This window comes from Podarcis cretensis (genome assembly GCF_951804945.1).
Source record: "Podarcis cretensis genome assembly, chromosome: 1".
Lineage (NCBI taxonomy): Eukaryota > Metazoa > Chordata > Lepidosauria > Squamata > Lacertidae > Podarcis > Podarcis cretensis.
The window spans coordinates 14,163,827-14,189,847 of NC_137170.1; the positions used below are offsets into that span (position 1 = coordinate 14,163,827).

General features: G+C 46.2%; 2 long non-coding RNA genes across 7 annotated transcripts in view; both read left to right on the forward strand.

The window, feature by feature from the left end:
• Positions 1–26,021, forward strand: part of LOC307208694 — a 284,653-nt gene that overhangs the window by 235,315 nt on the left and 23,317 nt on the right. Inside the window, exon 3 of one of the 6 annotated variants that reach the window (XR_013835216.1) lies at positions 22,013–22,228. The exons of the other annotated variants lie outside the window; for them this stretch is intronic. This is a non-coding gene — a long non-coding RNA (uncharacterized lncRNA). The remainder of the gene's footprint in view (positions 1–22,012; positions 22,229–26,021) is intronic. 6 annotated transcript variants of the gene reach the window in all.
• Positions 14,055–17,722, forward strand: LOC307208824. The gene is made up of 3 exons (XR_013835245.1): positions 14,055–14,143; positions 15,202–15,277; positions 17,134–17,722. It is a non-coding gene; the product is annotated as an uncharacterized lncRNA (long non-coding RNA).

Sequence of the window (26,021 nt, forward strand, 5' to 3'; positions counted from 1 at the left end):
GGGGCTCTTCCCTCCATGAGAGGAGTAAAGGCTGCTCTTCCCGTGAGAGGATGAGGCTGCTCAACTCGGTTGAGAAGGAGGCAGCTCTCCCCGTGAGTGAAGGTGGGCTGTTATTCCTAGGAGTTGCTTGCAACAGGAGAATAGGAATACCGTGTTTTTCGCTCCAAAAGACGCACCTGACTATAAGGCGCACCTAGTTTTGGGAGGAGGAAAACAAGAAAAAATTAATCTGAATCCCAGAAGCCAGAACTGCAAGAGGGATCTGGCTTCTGGGATACCGTGTGGCTGTTCTAGCTTCTGGGATAACCACACCAAGCCCCTTCAGGGCAGCAAGATGAGGGCTCCCCCTGCATGAAGAGGCTGTGCACGGCTAAGGCAGAAGCCAGTACAGTCGCCTCGCTGAAGGGGCACTGCGCACTTCTCTCTCTCCGCGCAGCACCTCTCCTTCACAAGGGAGGCACTGCGCAGAGACAGAGAACTGTGCAGCGCTCCTTCAGCGAAGCTGGAGAAGGAATAGAAGGAAACCCTTCTCTTCCGCCTCCGGCTTCCAGGACAGGGGCATCGTCGCGAAGCCAGATGAGGAACAGAAGGAGTCCCTTCTGTTCCTCCTCCAGCTTCGCATAACAGGTGCGTCGTTGAAGGGGCGCTGCACAGTTCTCTCTCTCCGCGCAGCAGCTCTCCTTCATAGGGGAGGCGCTGCGCAGAGAGGGAGAACTGCGCAGTGCCCCTTCAGCAAAGCCAGAGAAGGAACAGAAGGATACCCTTCTGTTTCTCCCCCGGCTTCCAGTACAGGTGCGTCACCACGAAGCCAGATGAGCAACAGAAGAAGTCCCTTCTGTTCCTCCTCCAGCTTTGTAGGATAGGCGCTGCGCAGAGAGGGAGAGCTGCGCAGCGCCCCTTCAGCGAAGCAGGAGGAGGAACAAAAGGAGCTCCGTTCCTCCTCCCACTTCGCTGAAGGGTGCTACGCAGGTCTACCTGTCTGCGCAGCGCCATTGGCACACATTTCCCCGTATTTTCAAGGAGGAAAAAAGTGTGTCTTATGGAGCGAAAAATACGGTAGCTCTTCCCATGAGAGGAGAAAAGGCTGCTCTTCTCGGAAGAGAAGGAGGCAGCTCTCCCCGTGAGTAAATGTGGGCTGTTATTCCCATGAATTGCACCAGGAGAAAAGGAATAGCTCTTCCCATGAGAGGAGGAGGTTGCTCCCCCTATTAAGGAAGGGGGCTCTTCCCTCCATGAGAGGAGTAAAGGCTGCTCTTCCCGTGAGAGGATGAGGATGCTCGTCTCGGAAGAGAAGGAGGCAGCTCTCCCCGTGAGTGAAGGTGGGCTGTTATTCCCATGAGTTGCTTGCACCAGGGGGAAAGGAATAGCTCCTCCCATGAGAGGAGGAGGTTGCTCCCTCTATTAAGGAAGGGGGCTCTTCCCTCCATGAGAGGAGTAAAGGCTGCTCTTCCCGTGAGTGGATGAGGCTGCTCGACTCGGTTGAGAAGGAGGCAGCTCTCCCCGTGAGTGAAGGTGGGCTGTTATTCCCCTGAGTTGCACCAGGAGAAAAGGAATAGCTCTTCCCATGAGAGGAGGAGGTTGCTCCCCCTATTAAGGAAGGGGGCTCTTCCCTCCACAAGAGGAGAAAAGGCTGCTCTTCCCATGAGTGGATGAGGCTGCTCGTCTTGGAAGGGAAGGAGGCAGCTCTCCCCGTGAGTGAAAGTGGGCGGTTATTCCCCTGAGTGGCTTGCACCAGGAGAAAAGGAATAGCTCTTCCCTTGAGAGGAGGAGCTTGCTTCCCCTATTAAAGAAGGGGGCTCTTCCTCCATAAGAGGAGAAAAGGCTGCTCTCCCCGTGAGAGGAAGCTGACTGCCACACACAGCACCGCAGCACCACCAGCTGCCGCACCCCTGCCTCCCACCGTGTATCTAGACTTCAGCTCTGGGCCCCAAGGAACCCAGAATGGCAATGATCAGCAGCTTCTCACCATTCAACCCAGCAGCACGAGACTGGGAAACGTACGTCTCCAATTTCACCTTCCTCTTAGAAGCCAAAGGGGTCACCAACGACGCCAAGAAGAGGGTGATATTCTTCAGCGTCTGCAGAGACGAGACGTTCGAAATCGCCTGGGCTCTCCTTGCACTACTGTTCCTTACAAAACAATAGTGGAACGGCTGAAGGGGCACTTCTCGCTGCAGCCCTCAGTGGTGGCTTGTCGAAATGCCCCTCGGGAAACCATAACTTGGTATGTGACCTACCTCCGCCAAGCCGCCCGGATCTGCAACTTCTCAGAATTGGAGAACATGCTTCTTGACCGCCTCATTGTTGGTCTGAAGGATGAGAAGCTGCAATGACGCCTCTACACCAAGAAGGACCAAACGTTCCAGGTCGCTCTGGAGAAGGACTTGGCAACTGAAGCTGCTGAGAGGTCGACACAAGAGGCATGGGCGAACCTGCTGTCCCAACTGAGGGTCCATCATGAAGACCTCACCGACAACTCAGGATCCGACAGGGAGGTGCACTCAAGGAGCGCACAGACGACAGCTGCCTCAACGAGAAGGAGGGAACTGCGCAAGCTGCAGGGAGAATCACGAGAGGAGAACCTGCCATTTCCGCAATGCAGAGTGTAGGCAGTGTGGAAAATCTGAACACTGACGCCAGACATCAGATGACCGATCCAAGAGCCCCAGGTCCTGGGGCTCAACACACCAAGGCAACTCGATGGAGATCACAGAATGCCAGGTATACCAGTTGCCCTGCCCCAACATAGAGAAAATTTATGTAGTGGTACAGATAGAGGGGGCCCCATGCCGCATGGAGCTTGGCACGGGTTCAACTCTATCCATAATCTTGGCAAGGGCCGTAAGGAAACTGTGCCCTAGTAGGGGTCCCAAACTCAGGCGGGCCCCATTCACTCTCCGTGACTTCCAGAAATGTAAAGTCCCCACAATAGGGGTGGGGACCTTCAGGGTGCAATATCAAGGGTGGACGCTGCAACTGGACTTGCTTGTGATCAAGGGCCCCTACGTTAGCTTACTGGGATTGGCATGGTTTGGACCACTGGGGCTAGCCATCACGGGGGTGAACCGCACTAGCTTACAAGTGGATGTGGATGTCATATGCAAGGAATTTTCGGGGATTTTCGATGGGAAATTGGGATAGTATACGGCCCTCCCATTGCCCTACAGCTTGACCCCGCAGTATGACCTGTCAAGCTCAAGGCCCGGCGGATCCTGTTCACCCTGAAACCCAGTATATATGAGGAATTGGACTGGCTTGTGGAGCAAGGAGTGCTGGATCCTGTGCCTAATGCCCCCTGGGAAACTCCGATCGTCACACCCGTCAAGCCTAATGGTTTGGTCTGCATCTCCACAGACTACAAATGTACCATAAATAAGGCCCTCGCGGCCCACACATACCTAGTGCCTGTGGTCAGCCATGTCCTTGCCACCCTGGCTGGGTCAAATTTTTTTTTGGCAAGCTGGACTTTGCCCAAGCCTATCAACAGTTGCCAGTGGATGAGGCCACAGCAGAGGCACAGACAATTGTGATGCATAGAGGAGCGTTCAAGGTAAAGCAGCTGCAATTTGGTGTCAGCGTGGCACCAGGCATATTCCAGAATCTAATGGACTCTCTCCTGGCACCCCCTTCTTCCATGATGTATTGATTGCCGGGCCCATGCCAGAGGAGTTTGAGGACTGCCTCTGCACCGTTCTGCACCGTTTCCAGATGGCGGGTCTCAAGGTGAAGCGGGGAAAGTGTCTACTAGGTGTGCCTCAGGTGGACTTTCTGGGATTTATGGTGGACGCAGAAGGGGTCCACTTGACTGGGGTCAAGGTATGGGCCATTTGTGGGGACTTCCGGGTTAGCGCCATCGGCAATGGCGGAATTCCTCTGATTCAGAGGAACCCGCTCCGTGAAAATTGGGTCTTGCTGCCGTGGTGAGGGCGGAGACCCCTTAAAAATCCCAGGCGGAGGAAGCCTGGGAACGTGGGATTCAGCTGACACCAGGAGCGCCTCCCCTACTTGCAGGGAAACCCCTTTTTCGGGGCTCCGAAGTGACGTGGGGTGAGCAGCGCGGTGTCTTGAATTGACCACTACTTTTACGGAGTGAAGCCGCACAGCCGTTGCCGGAGAGTGCTGACTTTTTCCTGTGGACAATTGGACTCTAAACAAGTACCCGTGAGTAGAACAGAAAATTGGATTAAGAAACACTTGAATTTGGCATTGAAGCGGGAATGTCTAAACAGGAAGTCCGCCTTCCGCTTTTTGTATATAGACTGAAGCAAAAATTGTGCAAACTAAAGTCTGGAAAGTCGTATATAAAGACCTAAATTTCCTTCATTTTTAACCATCAAAACCCCTCTTGGAAGCAGGGGAAAAGAGGGGGAATTTAAACTGTTTAAGCCGCGGAGAGAGAGTAAAGAAAGATAAATTTCCACCGTCTCAAACCTGGGATAGAGATAGAAACTTTTGGGAGCCCATCAACTGTGAGCGGAATGTTTTTTGACAGTTAAAGAAGAGAAACAAATTGATTCCACAGTTACCTTTTGCATTTAAAAGAAACAAAATTTGAAAAATGAAAGTAACTTTCTTTTGCTGGACTTGCCTTCAAAAGATGGATACAAATGGAAATTGTTCCCTCTAGAGGGAGCTTGTTAAATTGTTGCTGGAGTCGATCTGGGGAATCCACAGCTGTGGAGATTAGGATCATGAGACCAGACTCTGACCTTGAACAAAAATCGATATAGAAGAAGTTTTGGTGCTTGCTTTTTGCAAGACAAACGTTTTGTTGGAGCAGTTGCATGAGAAGATGAATCTGATGACTGATGCAGTTCAAAATTTTGGACTAACAGTGAATACTTATATAGAAACCACTCAGGACTCAACCCAGGAACCTGTTTTGACAGGGCAAGTGCAAATGCAGAAGACAATAGAGGAGGTTGCTGTTGAACCTCAAACAACACAAATGGATAGAACCGAGGCCCTGCAGGAGCATAAGCCGCTGTTTATAAAGATTGAACCTGGAGTGGGCCAGAGGGGTCTGGAGTTGTGGGGGTCCTTAATTTTGGAGGGACTTTGAAACATGCATCTAAATTTTTTCTGGACTATCTGGTTGAATGTGGGGAATGGGACTGTGGGGATTGGACTGATCTGTTGAGGGGAGATGGAGATATCTTTGGGTTGGAGTTTCCCCGAGACCTTCTCCTCAATGAGAAAGGAAAGAAATTAAGAAAGAGACCAACAAAAGACAAGGCAAAGTGCTGGTATAAACAAAAAGAAGAACCGCAGAAGGGTGTGCTGGTCCCGGGGGGAAGGTTACCGTTGGCGTAGTCAAAGTCACTAGCCTGGAAACAGTTCACAAGGAGCGGGGCGACGTCCGAAGCCGGAAGCCGGGCGGGGACAGGAACACTGGAGGGTCAGGTCTGGGTCCAGGCAGGAACAGGTACTCAACAACAGCGTTGCTCCCGCAACCTGGGACCGGGCTGACTGGCCTTTATCTTCTCTGAGGCCAGGGGCGGTCCCGGCCCCCAGGAGACCCGCCTCTCCTGGCCTTAAGGCGAGCACTCCTCCTGGGAGAAACCAGTTCCCTTCGCCTCTCTGCCCTGAGCCTCTGCAGTTCAGGAGAGGCTGAAGGGTTACTGGGCCCAAGGGGAGACTCACCTGTAGGCATGAGTCCTCAACCACCTCTGCAGCCAGAGTGGATTCACCTGGTGCCTGCTCCTGAGGATCCGGCATAGGTGCAGGCACTTCAGAATCAAGGCCCTGCCCCAGTTCAGCCGGCCCTGGAGGCGGGGACTCCTGTGCAGGCTGGGATTCCTCCGGTTCAGCCTCTGAATCGGATTCCCAAGTCATCACACCATCCCCTCTCCCAGCCCCCCCCCCAATCGAGGGTCTGGACCCGGCTTGCTGGGGTACGCCGCATGGAAATATCGGAGGCAGGCAGGCACGTGGACATTGGCTGCTGGTTCCCAGGAACGGTCCTCCAGTCCATACCCCTTCCAGTCTATGAGATACTGTAGCTTTCCCCTGCAGTATCGGGAGTCCAGAATGCGTTCCACCTCGTACTCAGGCTCCCCCTGAACCAAAACTGGCTGCGGTCGGGGATGGTTCGGGTGGAACTCGTCGGGTGGGGCCACCGGACTCAGAAGGGACCTGTGGAAGACCGGGTGAACCTTCAGGGTTGCGGGCAACCGGAGACGGAATGTCACAGGCGAGACCTGGTCCACAATAGGAAACGGGCCGGTGAAATGGGTGTCCAGCTTCCGCGAAGGTCGAGAGGGGTGGAGGTGGCGAGTGGAGAGCCATACCAAGTCACCGACGTGGAGTTCCGGCCCCACCTGGCGGTGGTGGTCGGCCTGAGCCTTGTATGCCTCCTTGGCCTGGTGCAGTTGCTCCATCAATAGCTGTTGCTGGGACTGGAGCTCCTGAAGCCACTCTGTCACCGCAGGGACCGCGGATGCCGGCAGCACATCCGGAAACAGCCATGGATGATAACCATAACTGGCCTGGAACGGGGTCTGCTGGGTGGACGCATTCACCGCGTTGTTGTAGGCGAACTCCGTCAATGCTAGGTGGTCGACCCAGTTATCCTGCTGGTAGCTGCAATAACACCGGAGGTACTGCTCCAGCACCGCATTCGCCCGTTCCGTCTGGCCATCGGTCTGTGGGTGGTAGGCTGATGAGAGACAGACCTGTGTCCCGAGGGTCTGGTGCAATGCTCGCCAGAACCGGGATGTGACCTGAACGCCCCGGTCGGACACCACATGCTCAGGTAGGCCATGCAGGCGGAAGACATGCTGAAGGTACAGCTGAGTGGTTTCCTTACCTGTGGGTACTAATGGGCAGGGGACACAGTGCACCATCTTAGTGAAATGGTCTGAGAAAACTAGAAGGCATGTACAGCCATGAGACGGGGGTAAGTCCACTACAAAGTCCAGCGAAACCGTGTGCCAAGGACGTGGTGGGACTGGCAATGGCTGAAGTAGGCCCTTGGCCCGCCGGCAGACATCACAACCAGCGACGTAGCGAGCCACATCAGCCTTCAGGCGGGGCCACCAAAACTCACGGCTTACCAGATGGCTGGTCCAATACCGCCCAAAGTGTCCCGCTGCCGGGGCATCATGGGTCATCCAGAGAACCTCAGCCCGCAGTGGCCCTGGCGGGATGTACAGGCGACCGTGGTGCAGCAGAAGGCCCTGATGCAAGACCAGCCCCGGATACTGAAGGCATGACCCTTTGGCCAGTTCCCGGAGTCGTTCCTGGGCCCAAGCGTCGACCCGCTGCTGTTCCCGCACCCGAGCCTGCAGTGGCTCAGCCTCCTGGGTGGCCAGGAATGCAGCCGGTGGTAAGATCGTGGTGGGTACTGCTTGCTGTACCGTGTCTGCGTTGCCTTCAGGTTTCCGGGACAGGGCATCCGCCTTCTGGTTTTGGGAGCTTTTACCATGCCTTCCTTCCCCATAAGGCGGCGGTAGCAGAGCCCTACACAGACTCCTGGACAAGCAGGCTCCTTGGGTATGGGGGCACTGTCAGGAGGCTGCAGTCCAGGCAGTCAAGGACTTGCTCGTCTGAAACTCAGTCTTGGCACACTTCGACAAGAGGCTGCCGGTGATGCTAGCATGCGACGCCTCACCCTATGGCATCGGCGCTGTCCTGGGACACCAACTCCCAGATGGAAGAGAGGTGCCGGTGGCATACTTTTCCCAGACACTCGGAACTACTCGCAAATCAACAAGGAGGGTCTGGCAATCGTGAAGGGAGTAAAAAAAATCCATGATTTCTTGTACGGGCGGCCCTTTACTGTGGAGACTGACCACAAGCCGTTGCTTGGTTTGCCACCGAAAAGCAGACCCCCCCCCAAGTGCTGTCTCCTCGCATCCTCAGGTGGTCAATTTTCCTTGCCGGCTACCAGTATGCACTGATTCACTGCCCTGGGAAGGTGATGGGCCATGCGTACACCCTCAGCAGGCTATTACTACTGGAAACAGGCCCCGACCCAGCACTCGCACAAGAGGTTATGATCCTGGAGCTGCTCCCCAACCGCCCCATTCAGGCACAAGAAGTTGCACACCATTCCAAGAAAGATAGGGTCATCTCTCGGGTCCTGGACTGGATGTGGTGAGGATGGCCCAACAGCAGCCCTGGGCCAGAATTCGCAGGCTACACAACCCGTAAACATGAACTGTCGGGCCACAAAGGGTACCTGTTATGGGGAAGCAGGGTAGTCATTCTCCAGCCCCTCCGCAAAAGGGTCCTCACAGCCCTACATGAGACACACCCGGGGTAGTGAGAATGAAGGCCCTCGCTAGGCATTATGTGTGGTGGCTGGGGATTGACAGAGAGATACAGGCCTGGGTCAAACACTGCCAGGCCTGCCAAGAATCCTGCCCAGATCCCCCAAGGGCCCCATTCCAATCCTGGGAGCCCGCCCAAGCACCATGGTCATGCCTGCACGTGGACTTCGTTGGCCCCTTTCAGGGGAAAACATTCTTCATAGTGGTGGACTCCTACACCAAATGGCTGGAAGTCACACTAGTACCGTCCACTTCTACGTCCGCAGCCACCCAGGTACTACGCAGGCTGTTTGCAACCCACAGACTCCCTGACACTGTCATCTCAGACAACGGAACCACATTTATGTCAAGAGAATTCCAGACCTTCACAGCGCAGAACACCATCCACCACGTCTGCTCTGCGCCATCCCACCCTGCCACCAATGGCCAAGCAGAGCGCATGGTGTGGACCACCAAGGACACCCTCCGCTACATGACACAAGGGGATTGGGCGTACTGACTGGCCACATTCCTTCTAGCACAGCACAGCACCCCCAGCTCAACGACTGGCCGGAACCCCGCTGAACTACTAATGGGCTGGCACCTCACAATCAGACTGGACCACCTTCACCCCGACAGAACTCAGGATGAGGCAGTGGTGGGGGAAGGCAGGAACCCCCGGACCTTCATGGCCCAGCACCCAGTGTACGCAAAGAATTTTGGGGCAGGCCCTTCATGAGTACCCGCCACAGTCACCAGGGTCACGGGCCCCGTGTCGTACGAGGTGCTAATGGAGAGGGGGCAATGCTGGCGCTGCCACTGCAACTAGCTACGGCGATGATTCCCGGGAAAAAACCAGGAGGAGGACAGGTCAGAGGAGTCCCAACGAAACAGTAGGGCAGTGAGGCCCATAGAGCAAGAGGGGCCAGCAGGGTAGGCAGAATCAGTAAATACAGAGACGACCCGTGAGGCCAAAATGATGCCAAAACCAGAGCCATGACTGAGTGAGCTGGTTGCGCCAGACCAAACGGCCCCATCACAGCCAGCATCCTCAGAACAAGCAAAACCCGAACCCCTGACCAGGGAACACCCCAGGCCTCAACGCATACGTAGGCGGCCGGCATACCTTGAGTGCAACCTCCCGGGCAGGACTGGACTTTAAAGGGGAGGGGTGTTATGTACTGAGTTGAATAGGATCGAAAATACAGCAGTCTGATTGGTCCTAGAACAATAGGATTCAGAATGCAGCAGTCTGATTGGTCAGCAGGAGCCACCCAATCCAGTTTCAGGTGGAAGTGAATCTGCAACCTGATTGGCCTTCAGGAGATTCCCAGAATTAGCCAATCACATGGGGCCCATTGTGTAAATAATGTATATAAAGCAGATGTTTTGGGGGAACTTTCTCGCTACTAGGAGCTGAATAAAGAGCATGAAATCCACACTCGACTCTGAGTATATTTCAAGAGAAAAGGCTGCTCTTCCCATGAGAGGATGAGGCTGCTCAACTCAGAAGAGAAGGAGGCAGCTTTCCCCATGAGAGAAGGGTGGGCTGTTATTCCCATGAGTTGCTTGCACCAGGAGAAAAGGAATAGCTCTTCCCATGAGAGGAGGAGGTTGCTCCCTCTATTAAGGAAGGGGGCTCTTCCCTCCATGAGAGGAGTAAAGGCTGCTCTTCCCGTGAGTGGATGAGGCTGCTCGACTCGGTTGAGAAGGAGGCAGCTCTCCCCGTGAGTGAAGGTGGGCTGTTATTCCCATGAGTTGCACCAGGAGAAAAGGAATAGCTCTTCCCATGAGAGGAGGAGGTTGCTCCCCCTATTAAGGAAGGGGGCTCTTCCCTCCATGAGAGGAGAAAAGGCTGCTCTTCCCGTGAGTGGATGAGGCTGCTCGACTCGGTTGAGAAGGAGTCAGCTCTCCCCGTGAGTGAAGGTGGGCTGTTATTCCCATGAGTTGCACCAGGAGAAAAGGAATAGCTCTTCCCATGAGAGGAGGAGGTTGCTCCCTCTATTAAGGAAGGGGGCTCTTCCCTCCATGAGAGGAGTAAAGGCTGCTCTTCCCATGAGTGGATGAGGCTGCTCGACTCGGTTGAGAAGGAGGCAGCTCTCCCCGTGAGTGAAGATGAGCTGTTATTCCCCTGAGTTGCTTGCACCAGGAGAAAAGGAATAACTCTTCCCATGAGAGGAGGAGGTTGCTCCCTCTATTAAGGAAGGGGGCTCTTCCCTCCATGAGAGGAGTAAAGGCTGCTCTTCCCGTGAGTGGATGAGGCTGCTCGTTTCGGAAGGGAAGGAGGCAGCTCTCTCCGTGAGTGAAAGTGGGCGGTTATTCCCCTGAGTTTCTTGCACCAGGAGAAAAGGAATAGCTCTTCCCATGAGAGAAGGAGGTTGCTCCCCCTATTAAGGAAGGGGGCTCTTCCCTCCATGAGAGGAGAAAAGACTGCTCTTCCCGTGAGTGGATGAGGCTGCTCTCATTCCCATGAGTTGATTGCACCAGAAGAAAAGGAATACCGTATTTTTCGCTCCAAAAGACGCAGCAGACCATAAGGCTTTTGGGAGGAGGAAAACAAGAAAAACAGGAGAAAAGGAATAGCTCTTCCCATGAGAGGAGGAGGTTGTTCCCCCTATTAAGGAAGGGGGCTCTTCCCTCCATGAAGGGAGAAAAGGCTGCTTTTGGTCAAAGTGTTGTTCGATATCTATTTCGCTTTTTGCTTTGAATATATAACTCCTATTCCTCTCAAAAGAATCCCCCCTACTCCCATCATTTTCAAATTTTCTTTCAAAAGCTTTTTCCGCGTCAATTCCTGGTCTCATTCCTGGTCTCCAAATATCCAATTATGTCCACTATATTCCTAACATTATCTTTCAATTGTCATCCAGGAATAAAACATGCTTGATGTTTATGGATTAGCTCATTTAATCTATTGGTCAAAATATCAGCAAACAACTTGTAATTATTCTTCAGTAATGAAATCGTAATATATTCTTCTTTCCAGGTATTTGGAATTTTCCCTTCTTTCAGGATATTATTCAAACTTCCCACAATACTGTTGTCAGTTATCCACTAAGAATATTATATTTTGCCAAAATAACATCCGGTCCTGGGGCTTTCCCCAACTTCATACACTTTATTGCCATTTCAATTTCCTGCGCCGTTATTTGTCGATTCAACTGTTCACTTTTTTCTCGTGGGATTTGCTGTAATTTATATCTTTGTAAATATCTATTTTCTTGTATCCTCCCTTCTCTTTCCTATACAAGTATTTATAAAATTTCTGAAAGATCTTTCCGATTTCTTCTGGAACCTCAGTTACCATATCTGCTTCTCTTATTTTATTGATTGTATTTTGACTTTGACGTGGCTTTAATTGCCATGCTAATAATTTGCCAGTTTTATTTGCCGATTCAAAATTCTTTTGTCTCATTAATTTTATCTTCCACTCCACTTCTTGGTTCACCATCATGGAAAACTGAGTTTGCAACATCTTAATATTTTGTTTTATTGGTTCATCTTTAGGCTTTATTGTTAACAATCTCTCATTCTCCATGAGGTGGGTCAGAATTTCCACTTTCTTTTTTTCTCTTTCTCTTTTTTGAAAACTACTCTTTTGTATCAGAAAACCTCTCATTACTGCTTTACTTGCATCCCATACGATGTCAATGCCGGTTCGTTTATTTAAATTCCACTTGAAATAATCTGCTATTGTCTCTTTTGCTTTTTTCACTATTTTTTAATCATCAAACAGACTTTCATCCTCCATCTAAAGGATGATTGTTCTTTTCCTTCTAACTCCATATTTAACAAATTATGATCCGCTAATGGCCTTGGGAGAATCTCAGTTTTGGATACTCTTGGAATTTACTCCCTGGAGGGCCATATGTAATCTGTTCTTCCCGAACTTTGATTTGGTTTAGCAAAGAATGTAAACTGTTTTGTTGTAGGGGTTTTAAGTCTCCAAACATCAGTTAATCCAAGATTGTCCACTAAATCAAAAAATGATTTTGGTAACTTGCTTTCTTTTATGGATAGGACTCGAACCAACGTAGATAAATATTATTTCTTGGTAACCACGTGGTGATGCCATTTTAATTGTAAAGGGATTAACTCCTCCCCTTCTGTTGCAACATAGTTTTTTCTTTTAGAAGCTATATTTTTGAATTTTAATTTTTTGCTTTTTTGAATTTTGGATTTTTGGCACTTTTTCTGATTTTAATTTTCCAATCTCTCTCTCTCTCTCTCTCTCTCTCTCTCTCTCTGTGTGTGTGTGTGTGTGTGTGTGTGTGTAGAATCTCTCTCTGTGTGTGTGTGGGTGTGGGTGTGGGTGTGTATGTGGAGAATCCAACTGAGGAAGAAAGCTTCAAATCACTTAAGCTAACTCAGAACAATTTTATACATTGGAGGAGATGCCTACGGGCTGGATTGATAGACTGGGCATTTAGAATGTGTTAAGAAAGAAAATCTCAGTGATAATGATGCCTCAAAGATATGGGGAAAGCAAAATAAATCAGCAGTCTCTGTTATCTTCGATAATATCAGAGGTGCCCGGATGATTCAAACCAAACAAGGTGGACCAGCTACTGCAAAGCTTCAAAATTTGGAAAGCACATTTGGATTTGCAAGAAAGCATCTCATCCCACGTTTGTGAAATATTTGTTTAGTTCGCGGCTTGAAGCCAAGATTGTAACAGCCAGATGACAATGTTCCTAACCTTGGACAGAAAAGGTTTCCATGTATTGTTTGAGAATGGAAAGTGCCAGGTAACCAGAGATGGGGAACTGTATACAGAAGCAAGTCTACTTAATAGTGTATATGAGACTAATCTTTCATAACTCCAGTCTGCAGTGCTTTATCAGCCAGAATGATGAACAGACTTAGAACTTTGGTACAGAAAGCTTGACCACAGAGACGTTAAAGGCATTTAAGAGTTGCAATGCAAGGAGTTCGCAAGAGGGATGAAGGTAACCCTTGGTGCATCAAGCAGAGAAGTGTTGAACCCCATTTCCCCCCCGTGTACTCAGCAGAGAAGCACCCGAGTGCTTGATACCATCTATGCTGATGTGTGTGGCTCACTTAATGTTCCCTCACTAAGGAAAAATAAGTACATTTTAATATCCTTGGTGATTTTCCAAGATACTGCGTTGTGCATTTTCTCAAGGAGAAAAACAGAACCTTTGAGATGTTCAGAAAATACCTTGCCATGGCTCCACAGGAAACCCACAGCACTTATGGATGACAACAGTGGTGAGTTTTGTTCATAAAATATGAGAACCCTCTTGGAAGAGGAAGGAATTGCACACATGAGGAGCGTTTGTCCCGCTCTACAACAAGAACTCAGTTGCAGAGAGAAAGTTTAGGTCTCTTATGAAGATGACCCAGTGCATGCTGCCTGGTACAGGCTTTCCCAAGCACAGGTGGGAAGATGCAGTAGCCAGCTACGTTGAACTTTGGAACAGAAGAGTACCTAACTTGTCACACATACCTGTATTAGACAGCATCGCTTTTGTCTGTGTACCCAAGTAGGCCCAAGCTTGACTCCAGAGCAGAAAAAGAAATTATGGTAGAACTTTCTTCTGGGTTGCAGAGTTATAGACTTGAAAACAGGAAAAGTCAAGGTTTGATGAACACAGTAAATCTGACAAGAGAGGAAACTTTTCAGCAGTCAGAGGGAGAAACATAAGACTTCGTGTACTTTCCTGAAGTAATATGTAGCAGTTCAGATCTGCCTTCTACTGTTCTGCCACCTACAAGAGATGATGAACAAGAAGAAACAGATAACCAGTGTCCAAGTAGCAGTGCCATCCGACAGGAACAAGAACAAGATGTCAGATGCTTATCAAGACCCAACAGAAGTGTTCCACTTCCACAACATTAAGGATACATTAAGGACTACAAATCAACAGGTAGGTATGTCTTTATGTTTGTAAATAGTCCCATTTTTCGGAGCAGCTGTAAACTACCATATTTTTCTATCTATAAGACGCCCCCATGTATAAGATGCCCCCCTATTTTGGGGGACTAAAAATTAAGAAAATGGGGGGGAGATTGCCCAGAGTTGCCTTTGGGAGGCAGTTAGCAAAAATCACCCGCCCTCTGAAGCGCCACTTTCAATCGCACATGTCGCTAAAGCAGCCTATCGTCTCCCTGATGAGCAAAAGCAGGCGCAAGTCACTCCCAATTGACGGTAGCGCTAGCCAATAAACAGCGGACATTGCCGCAGTTACCAATCACCCATTCAATCACCACTCACACTCTCCTGCTTGCTGCAACAACCATCGCACATCCCCAAAAAAGGCACTACCCATGTATAACACGACCCCCCCCCATTTTATAATTAAATTTTGGGTAAAAAAAGGTCGTCTTATACACAGAAAAGTACGGTAACTTGTGTAGTCTTATCTTCCACAGATTCTGACAATGTAGCCGAGATTGAGGTGTTGTCAGGATGCTGTTAGTGGCTCCTGGCTCGTTGCCCAGGAAAGTATAAAGACACGGGAAAGTTTCTTAAAGTCCTTTTTTATTTCATTTTTTAAAAAAATTATTATTATTATTTTTAATCCATTTTTCTCAGGTTTTATATTTTAATACATCAATTTTTCACATCATATAAAGAAGAAGAAATACAATTTCCAAAAAACCCTTTCCCCTCTATGACTTCCCTCAACTTCCTTTTCTGGTTTGTTTTTACATAATGCCTTCTTCTGCATTTTTTAGTATGTCTTACATTTTTTGTGCATTAGATTTATAATGTTAAACTTTCCACGCTTTTTACACCATCCTTATATATGCTATATTTATTCTATTAATTGTAAGTGTTTAATCGAAACCTGCTATTTAAAACCAAGGAACAGTTAAGTTACTGAAGCTGGGGAGGATTTTTTTGGGGGGGGGCGATTTTAAGTAGATAAACAGTCATACAAAAGTGTTTCCCCACTTTTTTGTTGCTCCTGTTTTATTTCAGGAAGATAATGGGCTACAAGTTAAAACTGCCTGCTCCCCAAATGTTCCCTGGAGATAGAGAGAGAGAATGCCGAAAGGTATGGACTGCAAGTTAATAAAAGGACAGTCACTGGGGTTCCCCTGAACATAACACAAGTCACCCCAGGGTGCCACGGCACACTGGTTGAAAACCAATGTCTTATTTTATTAGTTGAGTTAGCTAATTCTATAGCTGTCAACGTTTCCCTTTTTTTTAAGGGAAATTCCCTTATACTACTACTTATCAAACCTTTATTAGGCATTATGCAGGTAAAACCATAAAAGGAAAATAACATATAAAAGCCTTGAGATATATATAAAAAGGCAGGAGTTGGCTACATACAAATATAAATATATACATATAGAATCAGTGGTTTTCCTTGTTAACCTGCTCCTTGGAGGACTGCTGCCAAAAACTCGGCTACCCCCGCCGTTACCCTTTGGTCAGCGTCGGATAGGTAGAGTCCCACACATTCAACTTGCTGGGGTTCCAGACCACCCGAAAGGGGGGACAGCACGCGTTGACGGAGCGTACTGTACAATGGGCAATGAAAGAGGATATGCTCTACAGTGTCCGGGACATTCATAGAACATCTGCAGAATCTCTTGCTTCTGGGAATGTTTTGATATCTTCCCCAGACAAATGCTGAGGGAAAAACATTCAAACGGGCCAGCATAAAAGCCCTACGTTGGGCTGGGATTATTAATTTAGAGACGTAATTGGCTCTGCAATCTAAGATATTTAAATCGTAGAATCTGGGGGAGCAAATTTTGTTTACAGCTGCCATAATATTTTGTCTCTCGACATCCTTTAGTCTAGTTAGGATATTATAGAGAATATATTGCTCATTAGAATTGTACAGGAGCTCCAGCTCGATGCCTAAAGATTCAATTTTTTTTTCAAGGTGCTGATACCATCTTGATTTATAAGGGTCTTTGAGCAAATCAGCGAGCAGACTTGATGGAGGGCAGCGAAAATGGCAGCGTAACCAATACTTTATTGAGGTGGACCATGCCCAGTATTCCATTGTGTGTATGCCTATTTCTGCACACATTGTTTCATATTTGATCATAAGAGGGAGTCCAAGAATACGTCTCAAAAAGCTGGAGTGAATCTTTTTTATATCACTGTTATATGCTTGGACCCATAGCGGGATACCATAGAATATCTGGGATTGCACTTTTGCTTGAAATATCTGATTGGCCGCAGGAATAAATTGATTACCTTTCTGATAATAAAAACGGGCAACTGCTGATGAGATGCACTTTGCCTGTTTTATGGCATTTGTGCGATGGGTTGCCCACCCTAAGTTGCTCTGGAATAAGATTCCCAGATATCTATGGATTTTCACTTGTTGGATTTCTTGCCCTCTTATTTTCCATTTCTCTAATTTCCAACCATTCGAGAAGACCAAAATTTTTGTCTTCTCATAATTTATAGAGAGTTTGTTACATTCGCAGTAAAGGATCAGTGAAGATATAAGACGTTTCAGACCCAAGCTCGTTAGTGATAGTATTCTGAATAGGATTCCTCGCAAGAAAAGGGAAAAGTTGATACCTATGCTATATATTCCACCAATCTCATCTGCTATTCCTCCTTTGTTGGTATTGTTCCCTCTTTCCATTTCTGAGCATATATCATTCAATCTGCTATACTTGTGTAGAGAAATAAATTTTCCCAGTTCTGGGTTTTGTTTTTTAAATTCCTCCTGATAAAGCACACACACATGCACACCATCAAGCTACTTTACTGTTTTCTTGCATTTTTCAAGCCCTCTGTTTTTAAAACCAAGGAACTGTTAAGTTAATGAAGCTGGGGAGGATTTTTGTGGGATTTTTTTGGGGGGATTTTAAGTAGATAAACAGAAATACAAAAGTGTTTCCCCACTTTTTTGTTGCTCCTGTTTTATTTCAGGAAGATAATGGGCTACAAGTTAAAGCTGCCTGCTCCCCAAATGTTCCCTGGAAAGAAAGTGAGAATGCCGAAAGGTATGGGCTGCGAGTTAATGAAAGGAAAGTCACTGGGGCTCCCCTGAACATCCATCAAGTCAGCCCAGGGTGCCACAGCATACTGGTTGAAAACCAATGGCCTACTGGAAGATAAACAGATTTGCCTGAAGTTATTGCAGAGTGAGAAGTTTCACACAAGAACCAGCACATCAAAGTACCACTATGTGTGTGAAATAATTCAGGGTGCACTTGTTGAGATGACTGCTACAGCAGAGATCAAACCTCTACTGAGAGACAGTTCAGAGAACCTTCAAGTTAAAATGGGACAATGTTAAAAAAAAAAAGATTTAATGGAATTTGCAGACCAGAAAAAGATTCTGATGGGTGATTTAACAGATGAAATAATGGAGTTTTAAAAAGTGCAAGAAGAAACATTAGATCAAATAGCTATACTCGAGATGCACCACAGAGAACTTATTCTGCGCATCAGAGGCATACCAGAAAAGCAAAATGAAGATGTAGAAGCCAAATTAATAAAAGAACTTGCATGTTGACTGGCTCCCCATAATACATTACAAGAAATTGGAAGAAGTCTTAGCACCAACACTCCAAAAACTCATGAATGATAGAATACAAAAAGGGAAAATTCCACATACATGGGAAGAAGCAAACATTGTTCTAATCCACAAACAGGGGTCATCCTGTTGGCTTTGGAGAATATTAACCACTCTCAATTTTACCCATAGGCTGCCCTCTGTCCAGATTTTCATTTGTTCTGAACTAATTTTAAGATGTATTTTAATTAATTGATTACCTGTTTTTATGTTCTTTGTATACTGCGTTAGTTTTATGATGTTAGCCACCCTGAGCCCGGCCTTGGGGTACAAATAAATTTATTATTATTGTTATTATTATTATTATTATTATTACTACTACTACTACTACTACTACTATAATTATAGACCTGATAGAATATCTAGACTGGAGACCTAATAAAAAAAGCGGCCTTCGTGTTGGTTGATGCCGAGAAGGCCTTCGATAATCTTTCTTGGAAATTCTTAAGAATTCTTAAGAATGGGAGAATGCTTCACCAATGGAATAAAAGCCATCTACGAAAAGCAAAAAGCAAATTTAATAATCAATAATGAAAAGACAGAACACGTTTTGATTGAAAAAGGAACAAGACAGGGCTGCCCCTTATCCCCTTTATTATGTATATTAACACTGGAAATACTAAATTTGGTAATCAGGAAAGAGGAAGAAATCAAAGGAATAACACTAGGAAGTTGGTATTTTAAGCTAAAAGCTTTTGCTGATGATTTGATACTAACATTAGAAAATCCATTAAAGAGCATTCCCAAAGCTTTAGAAAAAAATAACAGAATTTGGTGAAGTTTCAGAGTTCAAACTCAATAAAGTAAAAACAAAATTAATGGTTAAGAATATACAGAACCAAGAGAAAACAGAATTAAAGGGAAAAAAAACAGGTTTAGAGATAGTTAAATCAAAATATCTGGGTATTGAAATTACGATGAAAAATGTCAATTCATATGAAGTCAATTATAAAAAGATTTAGAAAGAAATTAAAAAAGACCTAGAAATCTGGTCAAGATTGAAATTATCACTATGGGGAAGAATCTCTGTGTTAAAAATGAATATGCTTCCAAAGTTTCTCTTCCTATTTCAAATGATTCCAATAATAACAAAATATGATTGCTTTGAGGAATAGAGGAAATTTTTGCCAGAATTTATCTGGCAAGGAAAAAAGCCCCACATCAAATATAAACTAATGACAGATAGGACAGGGAGAGGAGGTTTTGCCCTTCCAAATCTAAAAATTTATTATGTAGCAGAGTGTATAATTTGGATTAAAGATTGGATTATGTTAAGATAAATTAGATATTTTGGATATAGAAAGTTTTGACAATAGATATGGGTGGCCTATCTGGCCTACAATAAAGTTAAAGTCCATAAAGGTTTTACAAATCATATACCATGGTACCTCTGGTTACGAACTTAATTCGTTCCAGAGGTCTGTTCTTAACCGGAAACCGTTCTTAACCTGAGGTACCACTTTAGCTAATGGGGCCTCCTGATGCTGCCACACAATTTCTGTTCTCATCATGAGATAAAGTTCTTAACCCGAGGTACTACTTCCTGGTTAGCGGAGTCTGTAACCTGAGGTGTTTGTGACCCGAGGTACCACCGTAATCAGAAGTGCACTGTATAAGGTTTAGACTGCTTATCAGTCATTGTTACAACTGTACACAACACGATGGCTATCACCACTAGAGGCCTTTTCAGCTAAAAAACTAAATATGACTGGAAATTTGGGAACATACAGTCAATTATTAAGGGAGGACCAGGGACAAGCAAAGTTGAAAACATTTGTAGAAATAAGGCATTATATCGCAGACTGGCTCCAATATCAGCAATTAAGCAACGTCTTTAACTCGGATAAAAAGACCCGAGGATTTGGAAAAGAAGATTTGTTATTACAAAAAGTTTTATTAGGAAGTAATCAAAAATTATTATCAAGAGTTTATGATTTATTATTGGGATGGAGTTTAAAGGATGACCAAGTAAAAGAAGTACAGATTAAATGGGCACAGGACATTGGGTATATAATAAAATTTGGAGCAGTGGGAAAGGCTGTTAAAGAATGATGTAAAATTTACTGCACGCTATACTATAGAAGAAAATATAATGAAAATGTTTTACAGATGGCATATGACCCCAGTAAAACTTTCCAAAATATACAAATCAAACTCCAATTTATGCTGGAAATGCAAGGAGGCAGAGGGCACACTGATACATCTATGGTGGGGCTGCGGAAAAGTTTAAAAAGGGGGGGGGTATAATTAATGAGGAAATATAAAAGATGCTCAGAGTTACTTTAGAGAAAAAAACCAGAGGTATATCTACTGAGTATAATAGGTAAGGGACGCAGGTGGCACTGTGGGTTAAACCACAGAGCCTAGGACTTGCCGATCAGAAGGTCGGCGGTTCGAATCCCTGTGACGGGGTGAGCTCCAGTTGCTTGGTCCCTGCTCCTGCCAACCTAGCAGTTCAAAAGCACGTCAAAGTGCAAGTAGATAAATAGGTACTGCTCCGGCAGGAAGGTAAACGGTGTTTCTATGCGCTGTTCTGGTTCGCCAGAAGCGGCTTAGTCATGCTGGCCACATGACCCAGAAGCTGTATTCCAGCTCCCTCAGCCAATAAAGCGAGATGAGCGTCGCAACCCCAGTGTCGTCAGTCACAACTGGACCTAATGGTCAGGGGTCCCTTTACTTTTATTCTGCTTTGGTCAGACCACACCTGGAGTCCTTTGTCCAGTTTGGGGCACCACAATTTAAGAAAAATAATAACAAGCTGTAATGTGTGCAGAGGACGGCAACCAAGATGATCAAGGATCTGGAAACCAAGTATTTAAAGGAATGGTTGAGGCAGTTGGGCCTGGAAAATAGGAGACTGGGAGGAGATATGATAGCTATCTTCAAATATCTCAAGGGCTGTCACATGGAAGATGGAGCAAGCTTGTTTTTCTTCTGCTCTGCTCTGGAGGGTTGGACCTGCACCAATGTCTTCAAGTTACAAGAAAGGAGATCCTGACTAAACATCAGGAATAGCTTTCTGATAGCAAGAGGCTTTTGACAGCAGGATAGTGGCATGTCTACAAGTTAATACGTCCTGCAGCACTTGTGAGAAGGACATATTTATATGATCTGATGCTTGTCCCTTTGAAATATATAGCAGTGGCAATGGGAGAAAGGAAGTGTTCGCTGCTTCCATAAATTTAGCAAGGCATCACTTGGGGGTACTGATCCTGTTGCAACCATCAAGAGTCCTCTGTTTGCACTGCTGAAATGACAGCACAGTATCAGGCAGAGGGAAAAGGTGTTTGAGATCCTTATCGGCTGTAAACCTCTGTTGTTCCATGAATCCACAATGAGCCGACATTAGTTTTGTAGCAGTAAAGGGCCTGTGCCATTAAGAGTGCAACTGTTTTAATACTCTTTGTGGCTTGTGGGTCAGTTTGGGGATATAACTATAAATGGAAGTTTGCTTAGCTGCACACTATAAATCTCAAAGAGCAGTGCTGGCCGATGAGCTGTGCTATTGTCTTTTACTGCATACATCAGGAGAGGGATTACAGTAAGTAATTTGTTTTGGAAGACTGGTGCCTCTAATGGGCCATGCCTGATAGTGTTGAAAGGTTGTGATTAGGTACAATCCACCGAGGTGGTCTTTCAGTACGCAACTCCAGAATGGGGTGGGGGAGGAAAAAATGGACTTTTGTTGCTATTATTATTATTATTATTATTATTATTATTATTATTATATATATCATCTGTTTAGGTTTCTTCCAAAGCCAGGAGCAAAATGCTATAAAAGGCCATTTGCCCAAATCTTATCATACATACACACATACACACAATTCCACTGCCTCCCCTCCTCCTGAACAGAAGTGAACGTCTCTAATCTATTGCACAGTTCATTCAGAAATGAAGAAATCCTGTAAATGGAGCAAATCTGCAAACTTCTAGTAAATCAGCAAGATGCCTGCATGTCTCTGACATGATAAGTGCATGCAATTCACCTGGGCCGTCTCTGAGTTCTTAGAGGAGACCTGCAACTGGAATAATGTAGATTCTTCTCTATTATAAGGTTGGGCTTGCTTCCCCCACCCCCCTCTTTGCTGCTGCCTACTCTGAACATGGGCATGCTTACTGGAGATCAAAGGCTTCTCAGTGCACACATTGATGTTCTGTCAAAGATGCATAGGGGACCTCTTTATTATGAGCCAGGAAGTTGTGGTTGAGCAGGACTTCCCTTGAACCTAGGAGGATCTCAAGGAGGCCTCTTCCCTGACTTCACAGCATGGATGGAGGCATTAAGCAGCAGTAGCCAGACCAGATCGAAGGAGGGCACACCTTTCCGTTCTTATGTCTGTCATTAATCTTTGCAATGTTTGAGTACCAAGAGAATCAAATTGGACAGCAGACCTTTCTCATCTCATTGATTTTTGAAAATTGAGCTCCAACAAGGAAAAAAAAAAGGTATGTTTTACTCTGCTCTTAAGTACCTTCACAGCTAAGAATGTTGTCTTTATTTACCTGGTGGATCTGCAAATCAGTTTTACTCAAGAAATGTAAATCTCCTAGGAAAACACTAGCTGACTATGGGTTGCATGCAACTACTAAAATTACTGGACTTAAATTAGTCTTGCCTCCTAATTTAAGTGAGTCTACTCTGAGTATGGCTGGCATTAGATGCACCTATGCATTGAATAGCCATTCCAATAGGCTATCAGCTCACCGATCATTCTAGTAGGATTTCAGCTCACGGATCATTTCGGTAGGATTTCAGCTGTAATGAGGTTCCCTACCCTGGGAACATCCACCTCGTCTAGCATCCATTTTGGTGAACATCCTACCCTGGTACAGACAATACTCAGACAGTGCTCAGCAGCTTTGTATATTGACTCAGCAGAAAGTTAAGTGAACCACGAAACCAACATGGTATCACTTTGTACTCTAGACCTCTCCTGCTCGATAGTCTAAAATGTCTCTTTGATGATAACCACAATCCATAAACGAGAAGAGTTCTTACCATGTATTTATTGAATAGTCACACAGAGAGACAAAAGAATGCAGTCTCTCTTAGATAGTGGCTTCCAGTGAGTCCCACCCCTCTGTCTCTCCAATTCTGTGCAGCGGCAGAGGAAGCCGCTTGGGTGCCTGGGACACGGGCAGGGCGAGCCACCCATAGGGGTGGGGCGAGGACAGGGCGAGCCACCCATAGGGGCGGGGCACACCGCAGGGCCTGCCTCCCTCCACTCAGCCGCCCAACAGCTGGGGGGGGGGGTAGGCAGCGGGCGGACTGTTTGGGCAGCGTAGAGCCTGTGCGTGCCCAAGCCACTGTGTCTCTCCCAGGAGAGACGCGTGGCTCAGGTGCACTGCCGACCCTGCTGTGAGTGCAAGCCCAATGCCCTACAGTGACTGCAAGCCCAATGCTCAGTGGTTTACACCACAGCACCACCCATACCCTTAGCTTGCTTTAGTGAAGTTCTAATAATGGAGGGGCAATATTGCTCCCATTATTCCTCTACACTATTCCCTTTCCCCCATTTTCCTTCTCAACAATCAGCTGGCATTCCCTGTCTGTCAAGTGAGCTCAAAACTCATGGCACTTTTTGCAGCTTTCCCCCATTTTGATCCCCTGCTCCAGCAAAAGTGTTTTATTTTGCTTTGGGGGTTTTTTATGATATTTTATTAAGTTTTATCAGAGAAAAAGGTTACATGAAAAAAACACAAAGTATATAAACATACAAAAAACATCAGAATACAATAAAACAAACAGTTAACACATAAGAAAAGGAAAAAAAGAAAAAATTAAAACACTAAAAGAGAATTCAAAAAATTAAAAAAGAAAACCCCTCTCTTTAATTTCTTACCATTCATAAACCTATTTTCTTGACTTCCTCTCACCCCCCCTTTCTTGTATTCCAATTTGAAATTAATTAGCAAATTCCTTATTAATTTTATCCTTAATTATCTTTCTTCTCAAACATATTCTCATGTTTGTTCCTAATTTTCATCTAATATCTATCCCTTCTTTCATATTTATATTTTACCTTTTTTACTAGAACCCATTCATTTCATTTCAATGTCATCAACATTCAAAAATTTTACAATGTTTTTGTAAGTAGATTTTAAATTTCTTCCATTGCTTTGGGTTTTTTAATACTTGGGCTTCCCCTGAGCCTCCTAACACCTCCCTTTTGCAAAGGGCTAGTGCTGTTTCATCTGCACAAGAATCCACGCTTGGAGAACGAGCCTACTATCAAGCACGTAGGGCAGATGTTATTTTGGCAAACCGTAGTTCATGTCTCTCCTAATGCCGGAGGTAATCTTCCCTTGTTGAGCTTCATAAGACACTGGGGCCTTTCTCAATTTCAGCCTCCATTGGACAATGCCCATAGTGCTGCGTGTTCCAGAGACACCTGTAAACTCCACAGTACATGACTGCACACCTGGAGCTCAGGCTGCATAATAATGATTATCTGTGTTGGCAAGATAGAGACCTGATCCTCTGGGCTACCAATTTTCTCGCCAACTGTTTTGATGCAAAGGATATTTCATGTGGAATCAGGCCCACACGCTTCTGGGAACTCAAAGGCCTCCGTAAGACACCCGCTCGGCATCTCTCACATTTTTCCAGACGTATGTACTGCTATTGTCCCACAGCTTCTTATTAGAAATTCTGCACTAATCTTCAGCTCAGCCACAGTAACCCGTCATGGAAGGTGAATCCCTTTAATCTTTCCTTCCCCATGAAAAACTGCGAACCCCTGCCCTTCGAGGAGATGGAACCAGAGTGTTGCAACTTCAGATTGCGGAGCAAATATCCAAAGAAGCCACTTTAAGCAGTTTTCCTTGCTGCATTGATACAGCGAGTTTGCTCCAGGGCAATGTTTTGCCATTTCCTTTCTATGCTTGACAAATTTTAATGCTTATATTCCTGGGATGGGTGTCTGTATGGTGTCGTTAAACCCTTACCGTTGCGGCCTTGTTTGAAGGCCGCTTTGTTAGGTCTAGTTAGCTTTCAGTACATTGAGCTAATAGCAGGATGTGGCCGAGTTCAGAGTTTGGGAGGGAGAGGCTGCGGTGGTGGGACCAAGGCAGAATGTCTACTGGGAAGGGCAAAAGAAAGGTATAAGTAATGGGGGAATGGAATATTATGGTGAGGAGGTGAGCTCTGGCACACGAGGGGGACTTTTACCAAGAGGACCCGGCTGCCATCTTGGTACTTCAGTGAGTGGGGAAGCCATATCTCAGGCTCAGTACAACGGTCAACACGACTGGGCGGCTCTTAATGGCCCAAGTCCTAAGGAAGGTCCATGGCCTGCCCTGCTGCCAATTCCAAATGCCACGGCAGTAGAAGTGGGGGGGGGGCATGTATTTTAATATTTTGTTGGAAGCCGCCAAGAGTGGCTGGGGAAACCCAGCCAGATGGGCAGGGTATAAATAATAAATTACTATTATTGTTGTTATTGTTATTATTATTATCTCTAAAAATTCCTGCATTGCAGGGGGGTTGGACTAGATAACCCTCCTGACTCTACAAATTCTATGATTTTATACTCTTTATGATTTTATTTTTTAATCCAATCTGTTTCTAAGTCTGTGTTCTCTCTACACTTTGATCTGTGTTTAAGTTCCAAGCTGCTCTGTACAAAATGAAGTTCCATGTTCCCCATTCGCTATCATGGAGGACCTGAAAACAGCTATAACTCCCCTCCCCCTTTTGGCCAAAGTGGAGAAAATTTACAGGCACATCCATTCTGGATTAAGCCTGCCAAATAGCCAAGAAATAGGTCCAGGGTCTTTTTTGGAGGAACATCCCTCCATAATCCATATGGGGCCAACCAAAATTCCAAAATCCATATTTGTTTCATGAGATGAGTAGGGTTGGCCCTAATCACTGCCTGGATGGGAAATCACCTGGGAATTGTGAGTGTTCTGCTCTGAGTACCATGATGGAAGAAAGCCTGAAGAGAAATGTGCATTATTATTGTTGTTGTTATTGCTTAGACCTCATTTATACCCTCACCTGAAGTGGTATTTTGGAAAGGGGTGTTATGAACACTTGTGTGCTCTCAGTCTAATGGCATCCACTGTAGGTGTGAAGGAAATATGGGGACATTCATGCTTCTCCAGCCTGCATATGAATGGGCTGCTTTAGGTGAGACTTAATAACAGCTGAAGGCTACCAGTAGGTAATATAAGTAATTTGTATTCCATCTCTGGACTTCCTGCTTTCATATCAGGGTTGAAGATCCCAGTCCAC